Source organism: Ambystoma mexicanum, chromosome 5q, assembly GCF_040938575.1.
Source record: "Ambystoma mexicanum isolate Mex_15411 chromosome 5q, UKY_AmexF1_1, whole genome shotgun sequence".
NCBI classification, from domain to species: domain Eukaryota; kingdom Metazoa; phylum Chordata; class Amphibia; order Caudata; family Ambystomatidae; genus Ambystoma; species Ambystoma mexicanum.
In genome coordinates this window covers 1,121,551,049-1,121,572,257 of record NC_090933.1, presented here as the reverse complement: position 1 = coordinate 1,121,572,257, position 21,209 = coordinate 1,121,551,049, and the positions used below count along the sequence as shown (strand labels likewise).

Genomic DNA, 21,209 nt, shown 5'->3' with positions numbered 1-21,209 from the left:
AATAAAAAGGTATCAGCATATTAAAACGGCCTCATGATGTTAAAGCCAAGGTAAAGTGCAAGTGCATTCATGGCTGGGCCTTTCAGCAAGTATTAAGGTACACATACATCGGCAGTAGCATGGCAGTAATGAGAAATGGCCTCAAGATGGCATGGCCATAATAAAGTGCAAGTGCAATAGCAGCTAGAGCTTAAAGCAATTAATAAGGTGCAATAGGAGGCACATGCCAAATGGGCAATTACAAAGCCCACCTAGCTAACTGCCAAAATGCCAGTATGACTGTATCTTTATCCACGCATTAAGGCACCAGTATATTGGCAACTAGAAATGGTAGATATGGCCTCATGGTCGCATGGCCATATTAAAGTGCAAGTGCATAAGCAACTAGAACAAGACACAATTAAAATGCACTTGTAACAATTTACAGCCCATAATCACAAATCATTGCACAGATTGTAAAATGTGAAGCTAAAATAAGAACTAACCATCTGAATACAGCAAGGCAACAACAGTACACCAGACCACAGTAATGGAAGAACCCCGAGTTAAAATCAATTATAAGGAAAGTATTTGATGATGTAGACCTTCCCATAGGTACTAAAGTGAACAGCCAAAGTATAAAAAATCCAAATTAAGATACAAGTAGAAAGGTAAAGAAATGATCTCCAGAACATAAGACTAAAAGAAAAGAGAAGAACATCCAAAAACAGCAAATCAACGTCCGAAATGGACATAAAAATCAGAGAATAATCGAAAAAAAAAGGCCTAGGGAAAGAGACAGAGCAGTAACAGAGTGGAGAGGAAGGCAAAGAGTGAAAATTAAAGGCATGGTCTAGTAAAATGTTTTATTGTCCCTACGGGTCGGCCATGTTTTTTTAAGCCTAAGTGGCTCGATTTTAGAAAACTTTCCTATGGACCTTACCCGAGTTTTCATCCATTAAACGCACGTGAAAACAAGCACCAGGGAGCCACCATTTTCTGATAATCCTATCTTTTCCCCCATCGCCCTGACTGACCTGCTTTTGCGGCACTAAATCAATTCCCCCGCCCCTGAGCCTGACATTATCAAAACATTCATATTCCCCGCCTCTCTCCGTGACGTTACTGTGCTGCGTAGGCAAACGCGCCCAGTTGTCTTCTACGTGACTCCACACAGAACACGGAAACCAACACAGACCATCTTACAACACAGCGCGCCACAATTCGGAATATGAAACTGTACTTTAAAATCAAACAGCAACATGGTACATTTGGTAAAGTACATTTATTTTACATTAAATGTTTAGAGAATATTCAGCAATTGCCATATGAACTCCGAAAGCCGATTATTTTATTTTATCTGTATCCGCCATGGTACACAGGGTGTTGCTTTTCGTTAAAAGAAGCACTTTGGAAGCACGGTGAACCACAAGGCTGTTCCATCAACTAGGCACTAGTCCATCGTAAAGGTTGATATGTTGCTTCTAGCCACAAGTACAACGTAAGGGCATGTGGGCCCTTGGCGATCGTCCCATAAAATTGTTAGTGTGCTCCAGTTGTTCACACGAAGCTGCAGGTGTCTACTGTAAAAGCCATCTGCTGGTGTCTCAAACCAATGGCAGTAGCAGAAGGGGAGCAAATACCTGTTATGAAAACAAAAAAATTATAATTAGTCTCGCCAGCCGATCTTCATTAATATTACTTATTTTATTTATTACAGCCGATCAGAAACTATTTGCTTGCAAGGATAGTTCAATGGAGTATGTTCGGCTCTAAAATAAATGCGAAAAGTAACGAAATAAATCGAGGCCAACACACAATGATAAACGACAGTTAGTCTACATGCGTGAGGAATGATATGATATATGATATGGCATTTGTAATGCGCCTATACTCAAGTGTTTCTAGGCGTGACGAGGCAGGTGGGGAACAAGGGCAGACAGGCAACGATCCTACTAGGCCAGGTGTCTTTCTGATCGCGCATGGGGAAGGGCTGTACATGGTTAGTTGAATACAAATTAAATAATAGGGCCAGCTGGTGGCAAGTGCAAGGTAAATGCCGGGAGAAGGGGCTGAAGGATACAGAGACAGTCCCGTAGTGCAGGTAGGCAGTGCAGGGAAAAGTGGCTGGGCCAAGGACCGAGATCGGTGAGACCAGTGGACCTGCATGCCCATGTGCCCACTACGAACATGTTTTACTTGCTTTTTCTAGCTCTTCATTCATTCATTTATTCATGCATCCATTCATTAAATCTTCATTCCGGTATAAAAGCGTATAAAGATTTACTTACATTATATTTGAAATTTCCATTGTGTCTCTTCGTAATGCAGTCTGTAAAACGGACCTTGCTCTTGACAACAATTTTTCGTATACTGAACTAAAATGAAACTCGGTCTAGTTTCTGAATTTTCTGCCTTATCGTCTTTACCGTTATTGCGCACCCCCTTCAAATGTAGTTCTTTCGGCATGGTCCCTGTCTCAAGGTCAAAAAACAATAGACCCTTATACTTCCAGTGCGACTTGTGGGCCTCATCTGGGCACTGTCCTTCGCATTCTTTATTTGCAACATCACGTAGTATAGGCATCTGTGAGAACTTGAAGTTTAGAATCCGTCTATGTAGTGCGCCTCAATGTGCAAATGTGAACTGGGTTCTCTCCCAAATGCCACGGCCCGCTTGGCTGGCGCATTCTAAGTGCCCCAATTTTGTCCCCGTTGTCTGCGAGCTTTGCAGCCCAAATTGAGACATTTAATTTTTGGCGGAAGGTCAGGGAAAGTATAAAGTAGCACAGGAGTTGAGTTAAAAGTGAGATTTATTGTTTGTTTGTTTGTTTTATTATTTGCAATACGCAAGCCTCCCCTCCGTTAACAGTGCGCAGCATTTACATTTACATGAGATGAGACATGAGAAAAATATATACATACACATATGTGAGGTGAATAGAGAGAATTCAAAGATGACACCCAGCTTGTTCGCCACCCATGATGGTGAAGGTAGGGGTTAGGTTTACAGGTACACTGTACAATAACATTTATTTACAAAAAGACAATCGTATTGCAATTATTTAAACCGGGATTTGTACTTCACAATCAGCTGTGCTTCGGGTGGGCATGGCACAGTCGCAATGTTCGGTGGCAATGGATCACTGCTCTGCACAGAAACGTCCAAAATTCCATATCTGTGCTTCTCTAACACAGCAACAATAAGGCCTTTCACAAAGTCGAACTGCATTTCATCATAGACTGGTTTGATCACCCATTGCTTACTTAGTGTAGCGAGGCATCCTTACTTTACCCCTAGTCCTAGATTGTTCACGTCCGACATTGCTGTTATGGGCCAAGACTGCTAGTAGAGTGCAATGTTTCATGCCCCGAAAGCTAAAATGCAAGCGCTTTGGCCTGTACTTTAGGCACATATTGTGGAACACCTCCAAATCTACTGTGTGACAGAATTCTGTCAGTCCTCTCAAATCTCTTGATAGAGTTTTGTCGAAAACAATCTTCTCAATGGCTTTGTGTGTCGGTGAAGATGGAATCAACCACTTCTTCTTCCGTGCCTCCTCTGGGGACAAAGGGCCATGTTCACATTGGTGGAAATGTTGATTTGCTGTCCAGCGGTGAACGTTGGTACAGTGGTGCATCAGTGACCGCCATTTTTCAAGTAGTATTTCCACTGACCCCTTACAACAAGTTTTTGAGCTCCACCAAAGATGGTTGGTGATAGAATGTGACCACTGCAAAATACTTTCAAAACCTTTTTTTTCCCTGCAGCCGAGATTTTCTTATTGATTGATTTAGCAAGATGCCATACGTCAAATTGATGTTTAATATGTGGGTACTGCTCTCTCATTGTCTTGGCAATTGGAACGTGTCTATCCGTGGCTATGAGGTCGATGTGCATTCCCCTTGATTGTAGATATTCCACTGATTTTATAAATCCTAGTTTCTCCATGGCCATTGACGATGTACATTGTGTTACCTGCACGACCACCGAACTCACAATTTTCTTACTATCCATGTCCTGAAAGTGGTAGGTGCAGTACTTGGCAGAAAATCCAGGGCTGTCGCACTGTCCATCGCGGGCTAGCCTGAATCGTTTGCCTTCGAATGTACTTGCTAGAGACAATTGTTCAATTTTCCAAGCATCACTAATGGCCGGAAACAGATAATCACGTTGGTATATGTAGTACAGCGCTTTAGAAATGAAATGGAGTCCCACAAACTGAAAGAAAGCCTCTAACTTTCTAAAACTGGAGCCACTAAAAAGTGATGCAGTTGCACACAGTAGATTGCCTGCTGGCAGTTTCCCCAGCATCGGTTGTGCAGACCATGAGAACCTATGATTTAATCTACAGGCGGCATTTATTTTGACGTTACTGCCTTTTATTTGACGAGTCACATTAATCAATGGCTTCCCACATACTTTCCCTCTAATGGAATGCACACATTTCAGCATACTTATAATTTCCATCAAACAACTGTTGAATACAATATATTTGCTCTCTTTCATTAGACTGTCATCCTGCGTCAACGTTGTTTCGGCCTGTGACGTTGTGGAGATTTCAACACATTGGAAAGTAATATCGCTGATATCAAGTTCTGATGCGTCTATGGATGCTGCGGCTGGTTCATTCTCTGTCATTTCGACATCTATTACTTCAACATTGATGGGAGAACACAACAATGTTGACAGGTTTTTTGGTGGCACATTTTTGGCGGGTGTAGATTGTGTGAATTGATCTGCAACTACTTCAGAGCTATCTTCAATACATTCAATAACATCTTCTTGTGGTGGTGCGGTCGCACTGTAGCTATGGTCCAATGCAACTTTGCTGTAGTCTCCAAACACAGTTAATTCATGTTCTGGCCATTGGACATGAGCATCTCGAGCCTGAACACGCCTCGCCTCAATTAATAGTTCCTCCATAGTGTACACGGTCTGGCAAGCCACATCTCTCATTCGCTTCACTGTCTGTGTATGTATAGTTCTGACACCCACGGGTAACTAGAGGAGAGATTGGAAAAGGGATGTTCAGTTTAAACACAAGATGGAGTGCAGTAGAATTGCTGGAAAAAAACATAAAATAGTCCCCAGCACAAACATTTTTTTAAAGTTATGAACTGTTTGTAACTAACCTTTTTTTGTTTTTTTTTCTTTGCAACTTTTTTGACTCGACCTTCAACATCTGCACGCTGTAGCTCCGATTCGTTTCCGCATGTCCTCCCTTCCTCTTGCGCTGCAACGACTATATTTTCTGTATCCGCATAGACAGCACGGAATGAGGCTCCATCGTCTCCCTGAAACATAGTACTTTCATTACTATGTATCAAAATATTGTTAGCATAAAACACACGTGAGGACGAACACAGAGGTACATCTCAATAGCCAAACACGATTTAAACATTGTGTGCAACAATCAAATGACAAGAATTCGACCAGTGATGATCTATTTCGATGGAACTGTCAGTATCCATACCTCTGGCTCTGCATGGACTGCCCTGAATGGTTGTATTGGAGAGGAGGCATCTGCATCTCCCTGAAACACAGTACTTGCATTAGTATGCTTTTCAATATTGGAAACACAACACACACTTGGGGTCGATGGCACAGGTACATATAAAGAGATAACCACAAATGATGCATTGTCCAAAAGAATCAAGGAAAATCTAAATATGATCACATTTAATCGACTTATTTCTCCGATTCCTTTACATCTGCATCATCTAAATGAGATGTTGTGATTGTGGTGGAAGCTCTGTCGTCTCACTGAAACACAGTACTTGGATTAGTATGGTTTTCAATATTGGAAACATAACACACACTTGGGGTTGAACGCACAGGTACATATAAAGAGATAACCGCAAATGATGCATTGTCCAAAAGAATCAAGGAAAATCTAAATATGATCACATTTCATCGACTTTTTTCTCCGATTTATTTACATCTGCATCATCTAAATTGGATGTTGTGATTGTAGTGGAAGCTTCGTCGTCTCCCTGAAACACAGCACTTGCGTTAATAGGGAAGAAAGTATAGCAAATGGAATCACGTTATATGATCACGCATGATGGAGCTGTCATTATCCATACGTCGTGCTGCTGAAGAATATCTATGGATGTTGCAAATGTAGTGCGCACTTCCGAAAGCTGTTGCGCCGATTCGTATACGCATGGTCCCGCTACCACTTCCCCTGGAATTACTTGAATGTCAGGCTCTGCATCAAGTGCAGGGGTTGACGCTCCATCAACTGCTTGAAACATAGTACTTGCATTAGTGAGGATTACAATAGTGAAAACATAACACACACCTGGGGTCGACAGCACAGGTACATATCAACGGCTAACCACGAATGAAACATTGTGTAGAACAATCAAACAACAAGAATTCCAGCTCTGGTGATGACGCTCGATGGAGCTGTCAGTATCCATACCTCCTGCTGGTGAAGAACATCTAGAAATGTTGTAGATGTGGCGGGCGCTTCAGCATCTCCTTGAAAGACAGTACTTGCATTAGTATGGATAACACTAATTATAACTGAAAACAAACACCAGTGGACGATAACTAAGGTGTATATCAATTGGAAAGCACTAACCAAACATTCGGTAAAATAATTACACGATAAAATAAAACTATTACTTGACATGCATAAAACAAGTCTGTAGCGGATTAGCCTAGTAAGATTACCTGATACGCGCTAGAAGTGGTTGATAACTGCGACCACGTCAAGGATGTAGAATGTTCTTGCTTCAGATTCAAGGGATAGTCAAGAAGTTGTAAAGGTAAATTAATGATTGATAATGAAATGCCAATATTAAAAATAGCCATGTAAGGCGACAGAATACTTGAAAAATGCTCAATACAGCACAGTTCCCTGTTCCCATATATATACATTGTGTTTGTTGGTTATGAAATCGAAAAGGAATATATTGGTAAATGTCATTATTCAAAAAACTATACACTCATATCAATATCGAAATTATTACAAGGGATAGAACACCTACAATATCAATTAATCCGTTCGGATACCTACACACTACCGCAAGGCCTAAAGCTAAATCCGGACACTTGACTCACCGGTGGCGGAATGTGGACGAATAGAGTGGGAATAGCGTTTTGGAACAATTTCCGTGTCGTACGCCGTTTATTCTTCTTTGTTACCCAAGATGTTGTGTACATGTCCAAGGAAAAGCGCCGGCTGCAGATGTGGTATCGATCACCCCTCTTGTCCTGTAAGACTTGTTAGACTCTACTTTCCAGCTCATCCAGTGGATATCCGCAATGTCTGACCCATTCTCTTATTCGATCAACAGTTTTCGGGAATACATGCATTTTAGTGCCTTCAGATTTCGCATGGGTCTTCGAAGGGCAACCGCTAATCGAACAGGCAGGCATTGTTCATAAATCTGAAAAGTAAATATCGACATTATTATACAATCTTCAAGAATAAAGATTTGATACAAAAGTAAATGAATCATACAATGATCAATGCAAGGTTTATTTTGGTCGCAGGAACTATACCAGTTCATTATGTGCGGCTTAGTATTTGAATAAATTGCAGAAATGTATAAATGATGTGACTAAAAACTGAACATGTGACTCATCCCTTGGATGTTCTGTATTGCACGAGAAGGAAACATGCTTACATTGTAGACTGGACCCCCGAAGGCTGCAATTCGATGACAATAGACACAGATGAAAATAAATAGATCTATTGATAGCATAGCAATGGAAACTCAAGTCAATAGCAATGAGACCAATGAAACTAGCACTATAGGTGTACTCAGCTCGCAAATAGATAGAAATTTAAAAATCTGCGAAATATGACTAGGATACATGGCCTTACCTTGACCAACAAACAGTTGGATTCAGCAAGCAGAGCAGTATGTTGCAGAAGAATAGGTGGGTGGCCACAGGTAGCACACTGATGGGTTTGCTCTAAGCGGTCACAGAAGTTCACGGATAGCACGACGACGAGCAGATTAGCGTAGATCTCAGTGGTTGCCAGGTAACACGTTCAGGAGTTGACTTGCAAAGCACAAAGATGTTCTCATGAGACATATCAAGTGGTTTATAAAGTATTAGAAACAGGGGTGTGTTTGTGAATGAATGACGTATGTATGTCGTGGTCTTAGAGGGGCGGCCTGCTTGAAGGGGAGGCCTGGCTGGAGACACAGGGTCTGAGGAGGCCATGTGAGCGATGGCCCCTGGGCGTGGGATACCTTTTGAAGTGTACATGCTGTTTAACACCTTGGCCGTTTGCGCCCGTCACAGCCCCCCATGCCAGCGCTCATCCCCGGGTGCGAACCGCCTTTGATAGAGGAGGGTGGGATGGATGGGCCTGGGACGTGCAGATAAGGCACAGGAAGACTGCTGAATGGAGACACACTTATGTGGATTGCAGGGGGGCGGCCTGCTTCAAGGGGAGGCCTGGCTGGAGACACGGGGTCTGAGGAGGCCATGTGACCGATGGCCCCTTGGCGTGGGATACCTTTTGAAGTGTGCATGTACTTTGGCACCTTGGCCTTTCGCGCCCCTGACAGCCCCCCATGCCAGCGCGCCTCCACTGGCGCAAACCGCCTTTGATAGAGGGGGGTGGGATGGATGGGCCTGGGGCGTGCAGATAAGGCACAGGAAGACTGCTGAATGGAGACACACTTATGTGGATTGCAGGGGGGCGGCCTGCTTCAAGGGGAGGCCTGGCTGGAGACACAGGGTCTGAGGAGGCCATGTGACCGATGGCCCCTTGGCGTAGGATACCTTTTGAAGTGTACATGTACTTTGGCACCTTGGCCTTTCGCGCCCCTGACAGCCCCCCATGCCAGCGCGCATCCACTGGCGCGAACCGCCTTTGATATAGGGGGGTGGGATGGATGGGCCTGGGGCATGCAGATAAGGCACAGGATGACTGCTGAATGGAGACACACTTATGTGGATTGCAGGGGGGCGGCCTGCTTCAAGGGGAGGCCTGGCTGGAGACACAGGGTCTGAGGAGGCCATGTGACCTATGGCCCCTTGGCGTGGGATACCTTTTGAAGTGTACATGTACTTTGGCACCTTGGCCTTTCGCGCCCCTGACAGGCCCCCATGCCAGCGCTCATCCACTGGCGCGAACCACCTTTATATCAATATATAGTATATCGTCTTTAAATCAATGATAGTATATCGTTGCTTATCAATAACAAATGCCACATACTGGAGATTCTTGTGAGCACAGACCCACACTTCAACCAGTGTATTAAAGTGGTCAAGACCCTAAGGCCTGTATAATCCAATGGTAATTGTTAGTATAGATATATGTGTGACTTTTATAGAGACATAACCCACTGAAAGACTTTGAACAAGTGTTATTTAGTGCATGCATTATCGAGAATATGTTATGTTAGCTTAGATAGATAGTGACCACCCTGCTTCACAGCGACCAGACCTTCACCCATTCGGAGCACAGATGTCTGACGTCCATCCTTGAATGGAGACACACTTGATTCATTTAAAAAATCGAAACAACCATTGTTAAAATATATGTGGTGTTTTATTTTGTATCTTATTTTCATGACACAAAAATACAAGACTTTAAAGATTATACAGGTCAGGTTGCAGCACAGCGAGAGAAAATCCCCTGTACTGACCGCTGTCACTCGGGAACGTTTCTCTAATGGCACGAACGGCACAGGCGGGTATCACTCTTCGAACGCGGTGTCCAAGCCTCCCGTGGAGCCACCATGTAAAGGAACGATAGGCCACCAGCCTGTACCACCTGTGAAAAGGAATGAAACAAACTGTTTTTAAATGACCAAGATAAGTTTAATAAACGTTTGTTGTCAATGACAATTCTTGTAACTAATGGCATTCTGCACGGACAAATGCTATCTAGACAATGCACACTATTGAACGACTTACATGCGTTACAATGATATGTAGATGTAATTTTGGATATAGTAGAAGAACATGAAATAGGAGTGGCATGACAAGCAGAGTATACTTACTCATTACTCGGATTACGAGGACGAACAGTTGCGCGAAGTTCGTGCATAAGCACCATCATTATTCTCAACACGGCCCGTGTGAGGCAGGCTGCCCTGAAGTCTGGCAGCTCGGTGATGCATTGCGGTCGTGGCTCGCCTTCCGAAATGTAGGCCAGGCATCCCGAGTTTTCTCGGCAGCAGCAGTTCTCGTCCTCAGTTGGCATTAGCTCGCACCAATTGCATGTGCACCAGGTGGAGACGCCGTCCATTCGACTAGGCCCAGGCTCTTCATCTGTTGATTCGTCCTGCCAACTGCCGTCCGAATCCCCATCGTTTCCACGTGCTTCCCTTTCCAGTAGTTCCTCCTCGATATACTCGGGCTCTTACATGTAGGGCATTATTGTAGCCATTGTGTGTTAAACAAACTAAAATAATATATAGCGGTGGTACTGGTATCTGTTCACACGGGCTACAAGCGGCGAAGGTAGCTGACCAGAGCACTGAAACGAGTCACAGAATACTCAAAGTAACACAGAGAGAGGAATGGAATCGAAAATCTGCTGCTGTGTGTTGTGAAACGGTCTGTTTATACTTATTGAGGAAAGAGGCGTCCTGCCATTTCCATGGCGACACGTCATTAGCTGAAGCGCAGCGAATGTTGACACAAGACGTGCTTTGGCGTTGGGAAATGGGCGGTACGAGTCTGCTGATGACAGGCTCAGGGGCGGGGGATTTTATTTAGTGCCGCAAAAGCAGGTCAGCCAGGGCGATGGGGGAAAATATAGGATTATCGAAAATAGCGGCTCCCTGGTGCTTGTTTTCGCGTGCGTTTAATGGACAAAAACTCGGGTAAGGTCCATAGGAAAGTTTTCTAAAATCGAGCCACTTAGGCTTAAAAAAACATGGCCGACCCGTAAGGACAATAAACATTTTTACTAGACCATGCCTTTAAGTGCCCAGAACGGTATATAGTTCCTCATCAACATTGTGGCCCTTTGGATACTTGGTATCAAAATCTAGGATGAATCTAGTTTCAAGTTGTCTTAATTTTAGGACACGATCCCCACCCCTCGGATGAGCAGGTACATGTGCCACTCCAAAAAAAGTTAATAAATTCACATCATTGTCGTGGTCTTGTTTAAAATGTTTAGCCATGGGGTACGCTGGATGAGAGTTCTTAATGGCGCTGAGATGTTGTAGGATTCTCAGCTTCAGTTTGCACGTAGTACTCCCAATGTACCATCTCATGCAAGGGCATGAGAGGACATATACGACAAAGGTGGTGTCACAGTTAATGGAATACTTGATATTTTGATTAATTTTGGTGACAGGATGAATAAAAGATTTGAGCACAGCGGCATGAGCACATGATTTGCATTTCATGCATTTTGTAAACCCCATTGAAGCGGTCGAAAGCCATGTCGTAGAAGATACCTTTTTCTCTACAGGAGACAAAAAACTGGATACAAGTTTGTCTCTGAGAGAGGGCACACGTTTGTACGTCATAGTGGGACGATTGGACAAAACAGAACCGAGATCACTATCTAAAGTAAGGATGCGCCAATGTTTATCAATGTAGTTAGAGGCAGCATCAAATGAGATGATAAATCTAGGGTCATCATTGTTGGCGATTTTGGGCTTGGTATTGTACAATACAGTGTCTCTAGAAAGGCCCTGTGCCTTCATGTAGGCCATTTCAACAGTCCTCTTGTCATATCCTTGTTTGGCAAAGTCTACAGCTGCCGATGCATAGTAACGATCAAAGCAAGCAATATTGCTGCAGTTGCGACGAAATCGAATAAATTCTCCGTAAGGAATAGATTTTTTGCAGGACGGCGGGTGACAGCTGCTGGCATGAAGGGGCAAGCCGGTATTAGTCGACTTCTTATGAAGAGCCGTATGAATACCAAGGTTGTCCAACTTAACAATGACATCCAGGTATACAATCTCAGAAAAACTATGGCATTCATTGAAGCTGAGATTGAGCTTGTTGGTATTAATACTTTTAACAAAAAGTAACCAATCACTTTCAGTTCCCTTCCAAATAATAAAAACATCGTCAATATACCGCCACCAGGACACAATCTGTGTTGGAAACAAAGTGGCAGTTAGATCAGACAGGAAAGTAGCCTGCCACCACCCCACCGTGAGATTAGCATAAGATGGTGTAAAGGTACTTCCCATAGCAGTCCCCCTGACTTGTCGAAAGAAAGACCCCTCAAAAAGAAAAACATTGTTGTGTAAACAAAACAGAAGCATTTCCAAGATCATAGAACTGTGACCAAAATAATTTAAAGAGCGAGTGTCCAAATAATATTTGCATGCATTAGTGCCCACTGTATGGTCGATAGAGGTATAAAGGGAAACCACATCAAGTGTGGCTAGAATCAGACCCTCTTCCCATGGTGTATTTGTGACGTGTTGAAGGAAATCCTTAGTGTCCCTCAGGTAGGATGGCAACACTGATACAAAAGGAAAAAGTGTTTTGTCAATTAATTGAACCTGATGTTCTAGTAGTGAGCCACATAGAGTAACAATGGGCCTACCTGGGGGACACTTAAGAGATTTATGTATCTTGGGAAGAAAATAAATAGTGGGTATAGTATGGCATGCAGGAATAAGGAATTTAATCAGATCATCATCCAAGACATCTTCTTTCGCCCACTTGCTACACAAAGTAGTAAGATCGGCCCTTATTTCTACAAATGGATCTTTGGAAAGCTTCTTGTAGCACAAGCGATCATGTAGCTGTCTGTTAGCTTCTGCTACATATTTGCCTCTATCTTGAATGACAATGTTCAAGCCTTTGTCAGCTGGTTTAATGACGATGTGTGGCAATTGTTGAAGTTCACTGATAGCCGCATGTTGAGTAAAGGTCAAGTTCTGTTTAGTCATATTGGTTTTCTTGCGTAGTTTTCTGAGGTCACTGATACAGAGATCCTGGAACGCCTCGATGCAGCACCCTACTGGAAATTGCGGATTGAATCGGGACTTGTTTTTCAATTTGGTACTTATGTCCCAATTAGGATTAATATCAAAGTCAGACAAATCGAAATCAGCAGTGTCAAATTTGTCGTCATCAAGGCAGGCCAGATCCATGAGTGATGGAATGTCAGAAATTAACAGATCAGTGCCGCCAGTTCGTGATAATGGAGGCTTGGCAGTGGTAGAATTGGTGGCGAAAAACTTCTTTAACTTGATTTTGCGCAAAAATTTGTCAAAATCGATGCGCGCTTGCATGTAGTCAAAACTGACAGTGGGACAGAAGTTGAGGTCAAGAGACAAAAGCGAGGTTTGTGATTTAGTAAGGACATGAGTCGACAGATTAACTATTTGGCAGCAGTTCATAGGATCGGTGGCTAATTTTTTGTCCCAGAGCGCATTGATCTGCCCTGTTGATGCCCCTTTGGACCGTTTCCCACGGCGGCCTCGGCGGATGATCTTTCTGCTTGTGACTTCTGTCCTTTTCCTCTTCCTTTTGCTTTGCCATTCCCTCTGCCTCTTTTTTGGTTTTTCCTGTCCTGACATAGCAGTCTCATTTCGTCTAAAAAATTTAATTTTGGCGTAGGTTCATCGGTCTCAGATGCAGAGATATCTGACTCTGATGCAGCAGCCCCCAAATCGCCAGACTGTGTGGCTGTCGACTGTATGGCATTAGTCCTACGGAGAGAGTCAAACCGTTTGGCAAAAGTAAAAACTCATTCATAATCTATTTTATCTCTCAAGAACTTCGTATGTTTCCGTTGTTTGATATCATCTTTTTAGAAGATCAGACCTTCATCAATTTTGATACGTAGTAATTTGCTTTCATCTGTGAGAGGGATCTTGGTTAATTCCGTCTCTACTTTGACCAATTCCTTGAGCGCCAGCTACCGATCACGTTTAGCATATTTGACTAAGATTGTTAGGAACTTGCCGGAACAATCTTTGCTTGCTTCACCCCACTCTTGGAGCATCAACGGATCTTGATCCTCGAAAGACGGAGTAGTCATAATGCGTAGACCTCGAGGTATTCTGCTAATGTCCAAATAATTCTGAAGAGAATGCTCTTCCCACCACTTTGATATCTCTTTCTTTTGCAATTTCTCGTATTCCCGTAATAAAGTCACTTCCTTACTAATATTTGCATTAGACTTTTTGTTGGCCCCTACAGTGGGCGGCGTGACTGTATGTTCTTGCTGTTCACTAAATAAATCTTTGGCCTGGAGAAGCCGGGCTGCTACCCAGGCGTCCTGCATGTTGGCCATCTGAGCGGTTGCTTGAATCAAAAAAAAGGAAAAAATATCATAAAGGCTAACTATCCGGCTGGAACGGCCAAAGGGGAGTGCCAACCTATCTCAAAAAGGTTGGACACATAAAGGACAAGTAAGTTGGTGCAGAGAGGGATGTGGTAGGCACAGTAGATACAAGTGATTAGAGAAGACACAGAAGCAAACTGAGACAAACACTTACCATATGGTGATCTTCCGTGCGTTCTATGGCACACGTGGTACCACCAATCAAGGCAAATGGGTTTAGCTGCAGTGTCCTGTCACTCCACAAAATCCCAATACTATCGGCAATATAGTTTGCCACCAACAGCAGCTGCCCTACTCTTTAAGTGAAGATAGAGTAAGGGCACGCGCATTAGTTACAGTCCTGCTGCTGGTTCAAACACGGAACGCTCCGTGCATGACAAAAAATCCAAAATAAGGAGGAAAGGCGAGCCGCACTCCCGCAGGCACAGCAGCAATTGCAGCAGCCTCCAAAACACGGACAAAAAGCAAGGAAACACCGTGTTAAAAAACGGATATATTTTAATGTTTCCATAGAAATAAAAGGATTGTACAAAAAAATAATGGTACAATAATGGTACAATCAGCAACCACACAAAGACACACAGAGGCAAGACGCCATGGTACACGACCTGTACACAACGCTTTTCGTGCACCACTAAGCGCTTGATCACGTAGCAAAGGGGGAGGAATGGACTAGTAGAAATACAATGAAAACTACAGTCCTATTACTATGTTGATTAGCTCGAGGGTCCATGGCTAAAGAAGAAAAATGCTGGCGGCCATTATAGAGTGTGGAAAAATGCGTGCATGAATAGGAAAACAGGAAAGTAATGCATAGTCACAAGGGACAATTGGATCATACCTATACAAATATATATGAGTATATATATGTAACGGAAATATGACATGAAGATAATACTGCAAATGTTAACACATTTTTCAATTTGAAATTAAAGCCCCAGTGGCAAAAAGAATGAGCATGAAAGCGCAGTCAGAGTCGATAAACACACATGCAATCAAATATAAATAGCAATTCCTGCAAAGCAATAGTTCATGCACGCACAATATTAATCAATAGAACCACACTGCTGTACAGTATATATATATATATATATATTACTGAACCTTATTCTATATAAAGAAGCTGTGTTATCACCTAACACAATGTGTGGACATTCCTTTGGGGAAACACTGTACTTAAGACCAGCCTGCATCACCTCCTGAAAGCTTAAGCCTGGCCGCTTGTTCATTGCTACCAAATTGAGAGACTTGGCTGGGGTGTTCTGTGCTTTTACCATACCATGTAGAGGGCAGAAGTACGCATACCTCCTCCAGTCTTGAATTTATTCCTAAAAAGTGGCATATAATCAATACATGCGACCATGAGTTTGCAATATTAAGGAAACTCTGCATGCAACAGAGAGAATGTAATTGACAGGTCATTACATGGGAAGGGATTAGGACCCAGGAAAATCTGATATATATACCTAAAACCCATATTAAGCCAATGTTTCTATAATAGGGATTTACCATTCTCTTTGATCTTGCTGTTATGCCAAAGCTATGGTGGTAGGAGGCTTGCAGGATTATCTATATATGCAAACAGATATTCCTTGAGTACCAAAATTGTTACATCCATTGATTTAGTGTAAGCAGATTTAATACTGTTAAAAAGAAACACAAAATCAGCATCAGTGATTGGATGAGCTGGCTGCTCTTCAGGAGCATCCGTGGGGGTTATTGTTCCTGTACCACTTGAGCCTCTTTGAATATGAATGCCTTGTTATAATAATTAGAGAGTGGGAATGTAACTCCTCCATTATCATGAGGCTTAAACAATTTAGCTAGAGAGATTTTGTTTTTGTTTTTTTGCACCCCAGAGAAAATGACTTAAAATAGAGTTTATAGATTTAAAAAAGGAGGCTAATAGTGGAAGATGGAGCATTTATAAGTAAAACAAGATGACAAGAGATAACATCATTTTAATAGATTCAAGTCTATCCCACCAGTTAAGATGAAGTGGAGAGCATGTGGCAATCAAGTCCCTAATCCTGTTCAATATGTTATCTACATTAGATTTAATAGATTTTTCAATAGATGATGAGATCTTAATACTCAAGTACTTAATTTGGTTTTGGCACCATTTGAGTCCCAATGATATACATTCATGTTTGACACAGAGTGAATTTAGAGGTAACATTTCTGATTTTGTCTTATTCAATTTATAATCTGAAATATCTGAAAATAATGAATGATGTTTAATAGATTTTTAAGGCTATTTTTAGGATTTTTAATAACATTTAGCTTCTAATTTCCCATATAATATGGCTGGAACGCAGGTGGATTGTCTAATAATTGCAAGCAAGGGCTCAATGGCTAGAACGAAAAGAATAGGGGATAATGGGCATCCCTGACTAGTGTCTCTATTTAATGAAAAATATGGGTAAATTGTCCATTCATAAAGATTATTTTCTTTGGAATCGAGTATAATAGTTTCATTAAATAGATATAATTTGGGCCCAACCCATGTCATTCGAGCGATACAAATAGGAAGTCCCACTCAACCCTATCAAAAGCTTTTTGTGTATCTAATGCCACAGCGGCATAACTACCCTTTCAATATTTTGATAACATGTAGCATAGCAAAATATAGCCTATTATTTACAGACATCACTTGCCCCTGAACAAATCCAACTTGACTGGGTTTGATTAATTTTTGGTGCAAATTGTTCAATTCTTTTGGCTAAAATGTTCACAGATATTTTACAGTCACTATTAATTAGTGAAGTTGGCCTATAATTCCTGGGACTCATAATATATTTGCCTTCTTTTGGAAAAAGTATAAGCAACTCTTTAGAAAAGGATCCAGTCGTGCGTCCCTTGTCTTGTAAATATGAAATTAAAGTGTATAGTTTGGGGCCGGATAGGCTGTGTTGTGACTATAACAAATGATGGCGAAATCATCTGGTGCGTGTGCTTTACCTTCATACAAATCCTTAATTGCCTTGTATAGGTCATATATATAAATGGGCAACTCTAAAACACCCACATCCAGCTGTGAATAGGAGTTCCTAGGCACAGATTGAGAAAAGGATTCACAATTCAAATGATTATGTATATGTTCAGATTCATATTGTTTTTTAGAAAATGTCAAGCAGGTTTCTAAGATAGCTTTGTCTGAAGAGACCATTGTGTTCTGATCATTTCAATCGATGTAATTCTGGACCTATCTTTTTTGATTTTATGAGATCAGGCAAGGGCTTTCCTAGCTTTATTAGATACCTGATATATTTTATATTTCTTTTTGAGAATAACACCACAAGCTTGTTCCGATATTTTTTGTTCAGTCATTGCATATCGTACCGCTAGGATACTTTAATAGATACCCTCATCAGGTTTACCATTGTAGACTTTTTGTAATTTATTAAGCTTGCCAAAGAGAGTGTCTATTTCTTTGTGCATGTATGTCTTTTTCTTACTAGCATATGTTATTAACGGGTGATGGATCTATATTCACTTTAAAATAATTCTGGTGGAAATTGATAAATGATTGTACAAATTCATTATCCACTAATAAAGCATTGCTGAATCGCCATCATAGTATGTTGGGGTGTATCATTAAGATCAATTAAAGAGATAACCGGGGCATGATCAGAAATGAGTGTACTTTTGATCCTGGAGTGAACTATTGACAATGATAGTGGCCCAGGGCAGCAAAAGTAGCCAATGCATGATTGTTCATTGTGAGGGATTTGGTGGAATGGAAAATCAAGTTTCGTAGGGTGAGTATGCCTCCATGTATCTATGAGGCCAACTTCAGAGAGGCAGCATACAAATTCTTAATGTGTTCTTTTTTGTTTGAAGATAGAACCTGATCTTCTATCTAAAAAGGGGCCCACTATATTATTAAAGTCTCTACATACAATAAGATTAGGTATTTTAGATTGAATAATAGTATTTTTTATATCTTTTCAAAAGTCATGGTTAGGATTTGTAGGACCATATATATTCATAATTGATAGAACTTGAGACTCAATTTGATTGTTAACTAAAGTCCATCTACCTTGTGCATCCATATCTTTATGCCAATAATCAATATTATTAGATGTGATATCACAAAATCATTTTAAACCTAATAGGTATGATTACATGTGAATAAATAATATCAACACAGCTAGATCGCTTGGAAGGATAAACAGGAAGGGATAATAGTTACACGGCAGATCAGAGGGTTTTGATTTACCCCCCACTGGGGGCATCAAATAACACCACTACCATAGGTAAGAGTGCAGCAAAAAGTCTAGTACATATTCTTTTCTGCTTCCTAAAAAGAGGCGTAATACCCATGCATGCCCATATCTCCAATGCCGTTGGTGCTATGCACTCAACAGTGCCCTGTGGGGATGAGCTTACGGTTAGGATGAACAGGACTAACCTTATGAACGAGCAGGAGGCCTTGTCCATTAGCGATTTTAGACAATGTATTAGTCTTTCAGAGAAAGAAATCCATTTGTGACGTGTCACAGGAGTTTATTGAGCTTATTTTGGGAACATACTTGCATATTTGCTCCCACTTTGCGTACTCCTTTGTGGAAACCCTTTCCCTTACCCATCCTTGTCTCCTTCCACCGATAAAAATGACTCTCTTTGTGAGAAAGGTTTTTGATTTTATTTAAAAGCTTTCTACACCCTTTGTGAAACCTTTGTATAACCCTACCCCATACAATTATTAGACCCTCTACCACCCAGAAAAGGACATCATGTGTGAAAACCTTTCCCTATGCACACTTAAAATAACATTTCTCCCAAGTAACATCTGTTCACCCATTCCATCCTGTACATTTTGGGAGAGTTTCTTCAGGGATGGATTGGAAAATGGTCAAACTGGATCACTTTGAGAATCAATTCTCTTCTGGCTAGGAGGTGGGGAGAGAAGGTATGCACATTTCATAAAGTTTGAGGCTGAGACCACATTTGAAGGGGATGACATACGTGTGATGGACTTGGGGGTTGAAAGTGTTGTGGGCTATCTTGAACCACAACTCTGTAAGGGGGAGGTGGAAAGGATGGTGTCTCACACAAGCATGGAGCCACTTGGGAATCTTCTTTAACTGATGTTAGAGGGGGTGATGACAACAGGTCAGTGAGTGATGAAGAAGGTTTCTGAGAGGCAGGTGGAGGTTATGGTTACAATGGGGAGCTGATTATGAGAGGGAACAAGAAAAGAAGACCCAGAGATAAACATGAGGCAAAAAGTGGAAGATGAGGTCATGAAAAAAGAGCAGCTTCACGAGGGGCAGTAGGGGGTTGATCAAAAGCAGGAGTATACAGTGCAAGAAGAACAGCAGCAATTAGAGTATGAGGGTGCAGGTGCTGGTCAGGTGGAGGAGGGTCAAAAGGCGGTGGATTGCGATGAGGTGGATACAGGGCATACATGTGCAGGAGGAGGTGGAGTGACAGCCATAGAATGTAGAGGATCAAGTGAAGGAGCATGACTGTGCAGCTGTTGTTGGTGGCTGCCTTCCCATAGAGGGGAAGTGGCGGTACAAATGATGCGACAATTGTTTTCAATGTGTTCCTTCTGACTACTGCGGCACTTCCCCTACCCAAGGGGAAGAAGCAACCACTGCACAGGTATCTATAAGCTCTTCAACAACAGTATGAAGTGGGGCAAAAAGAGTGAATGTTATTCATCAGGTATCCACAGCCCCTGCCTCTGCCTCTGCAGTGTCCTCAATTGGTGAATAGGAGGTATTTTCCAGAAACGTCAGGCGATGCTGGTCTTTTCACACTTGGTCATTTAGTAAAGTCATGAGATAAGCAGTCCCAACCACAATCAGTGGCTCTAGCGACTACGGCACTGGATGCAGTTGCTGGGCCTTTGTTGGGCCTTTGTTGGACAACTGTAACACTGTGCTGGAAAGTGAAGAAGTGGATCTAAATGGGACAACGGTCATCGTTGCCTTCTTCAGCATGAGGGTCCACATTGGCTGAAGCATGAGGTGGTGGGTCAGCCCTGGAGGTGGGAGGGCTGGAAGACTGTGAAGTCCAGGGTGCTGTGGAGGCCCACATGCCTGCCCATCAAAGCTCAGCACTAGCTCTATCCTCCTTGCTTCTTCACCTCCCCACTTTCTCCCACAACCTTGGATCTCCGCAGCCATCCAAAAGCTGAACACATCCCTGCTTCTTCATCTGCATTGCAGGAGCAGGGATTGCTCACCTTCTGTAATGACTCTCTCCTTGCCCTCAGTAATAACCTCCACTCTGCCAAATCCACTTCACTGACTTTCTTCTTCTCTTTTCTCTCATCTCCACAAACTTTCACTAACCCCACAGGCTTTGCTTTCCACCCCAAACAGTGCTCCCAATCCTCCTCTCTCTCTTCTAACAGCTTTGCCTCCTACTTCACCCCCAAAATGACTCAACTACAAGACACCCTTCCAACTTCTTTTCTCACTCACCCTTTCGCTCCTTCTCTCCACCTCCTGTTACCCCCAGCATTTTCTCCCTCCCACCGAACTGCAACCCACGCTCTACTCCTCTACCCTTCCTTTGCTCACAATAACTACTTTGCAGCACAACGTAGTACAGCACTCACACCTTCAACCTATCCCAACCCCTCCTTCCTCTTCAATGGTTTCTTCCATGCCTCCTACAAAATACTGGTGGTCAACCCCATAATTAAGAAGCCTACGTTGATATACACATGATCTAAGCAGCTAAATGTGTATGTTATCTTTAAATTCCATCGCTTTGTGATTCTTACTGGGTTTTGGGATGTTCCATGTGATACTTGGTCCCGATGCCAGAGGCGGTGGAGCCTCCAAGTTTGCCGCGCCCAGTTTCTGCAGTGGCACCTCTCATCACCACTTAGCCGGCCCCCTCTACGAAATGTAGGTTTCCTTGTACCCCTGCTGAAAGCTGAGAGCTGCTGCAGAGAAGCGAGTGCTTTGAAAACTATAGACCCTACACCGGCGACTCCTGCCGGGCT

General features: G+C 42.4%; 1 protein-coding gene across 2 annotated transcripts in view; it reads left to right on the top strand.

Annotated features, from left to right (window-relative positions):
• The window catches only part of ADCY8 (adenylate cyclase 8), a 1,651,787-nt gene that overhangs the window by 1,399,109 nt on the left and 231,469 nt on the right, over positions 1-21,209 (top strand). The window lies entirely within an intron of this gene.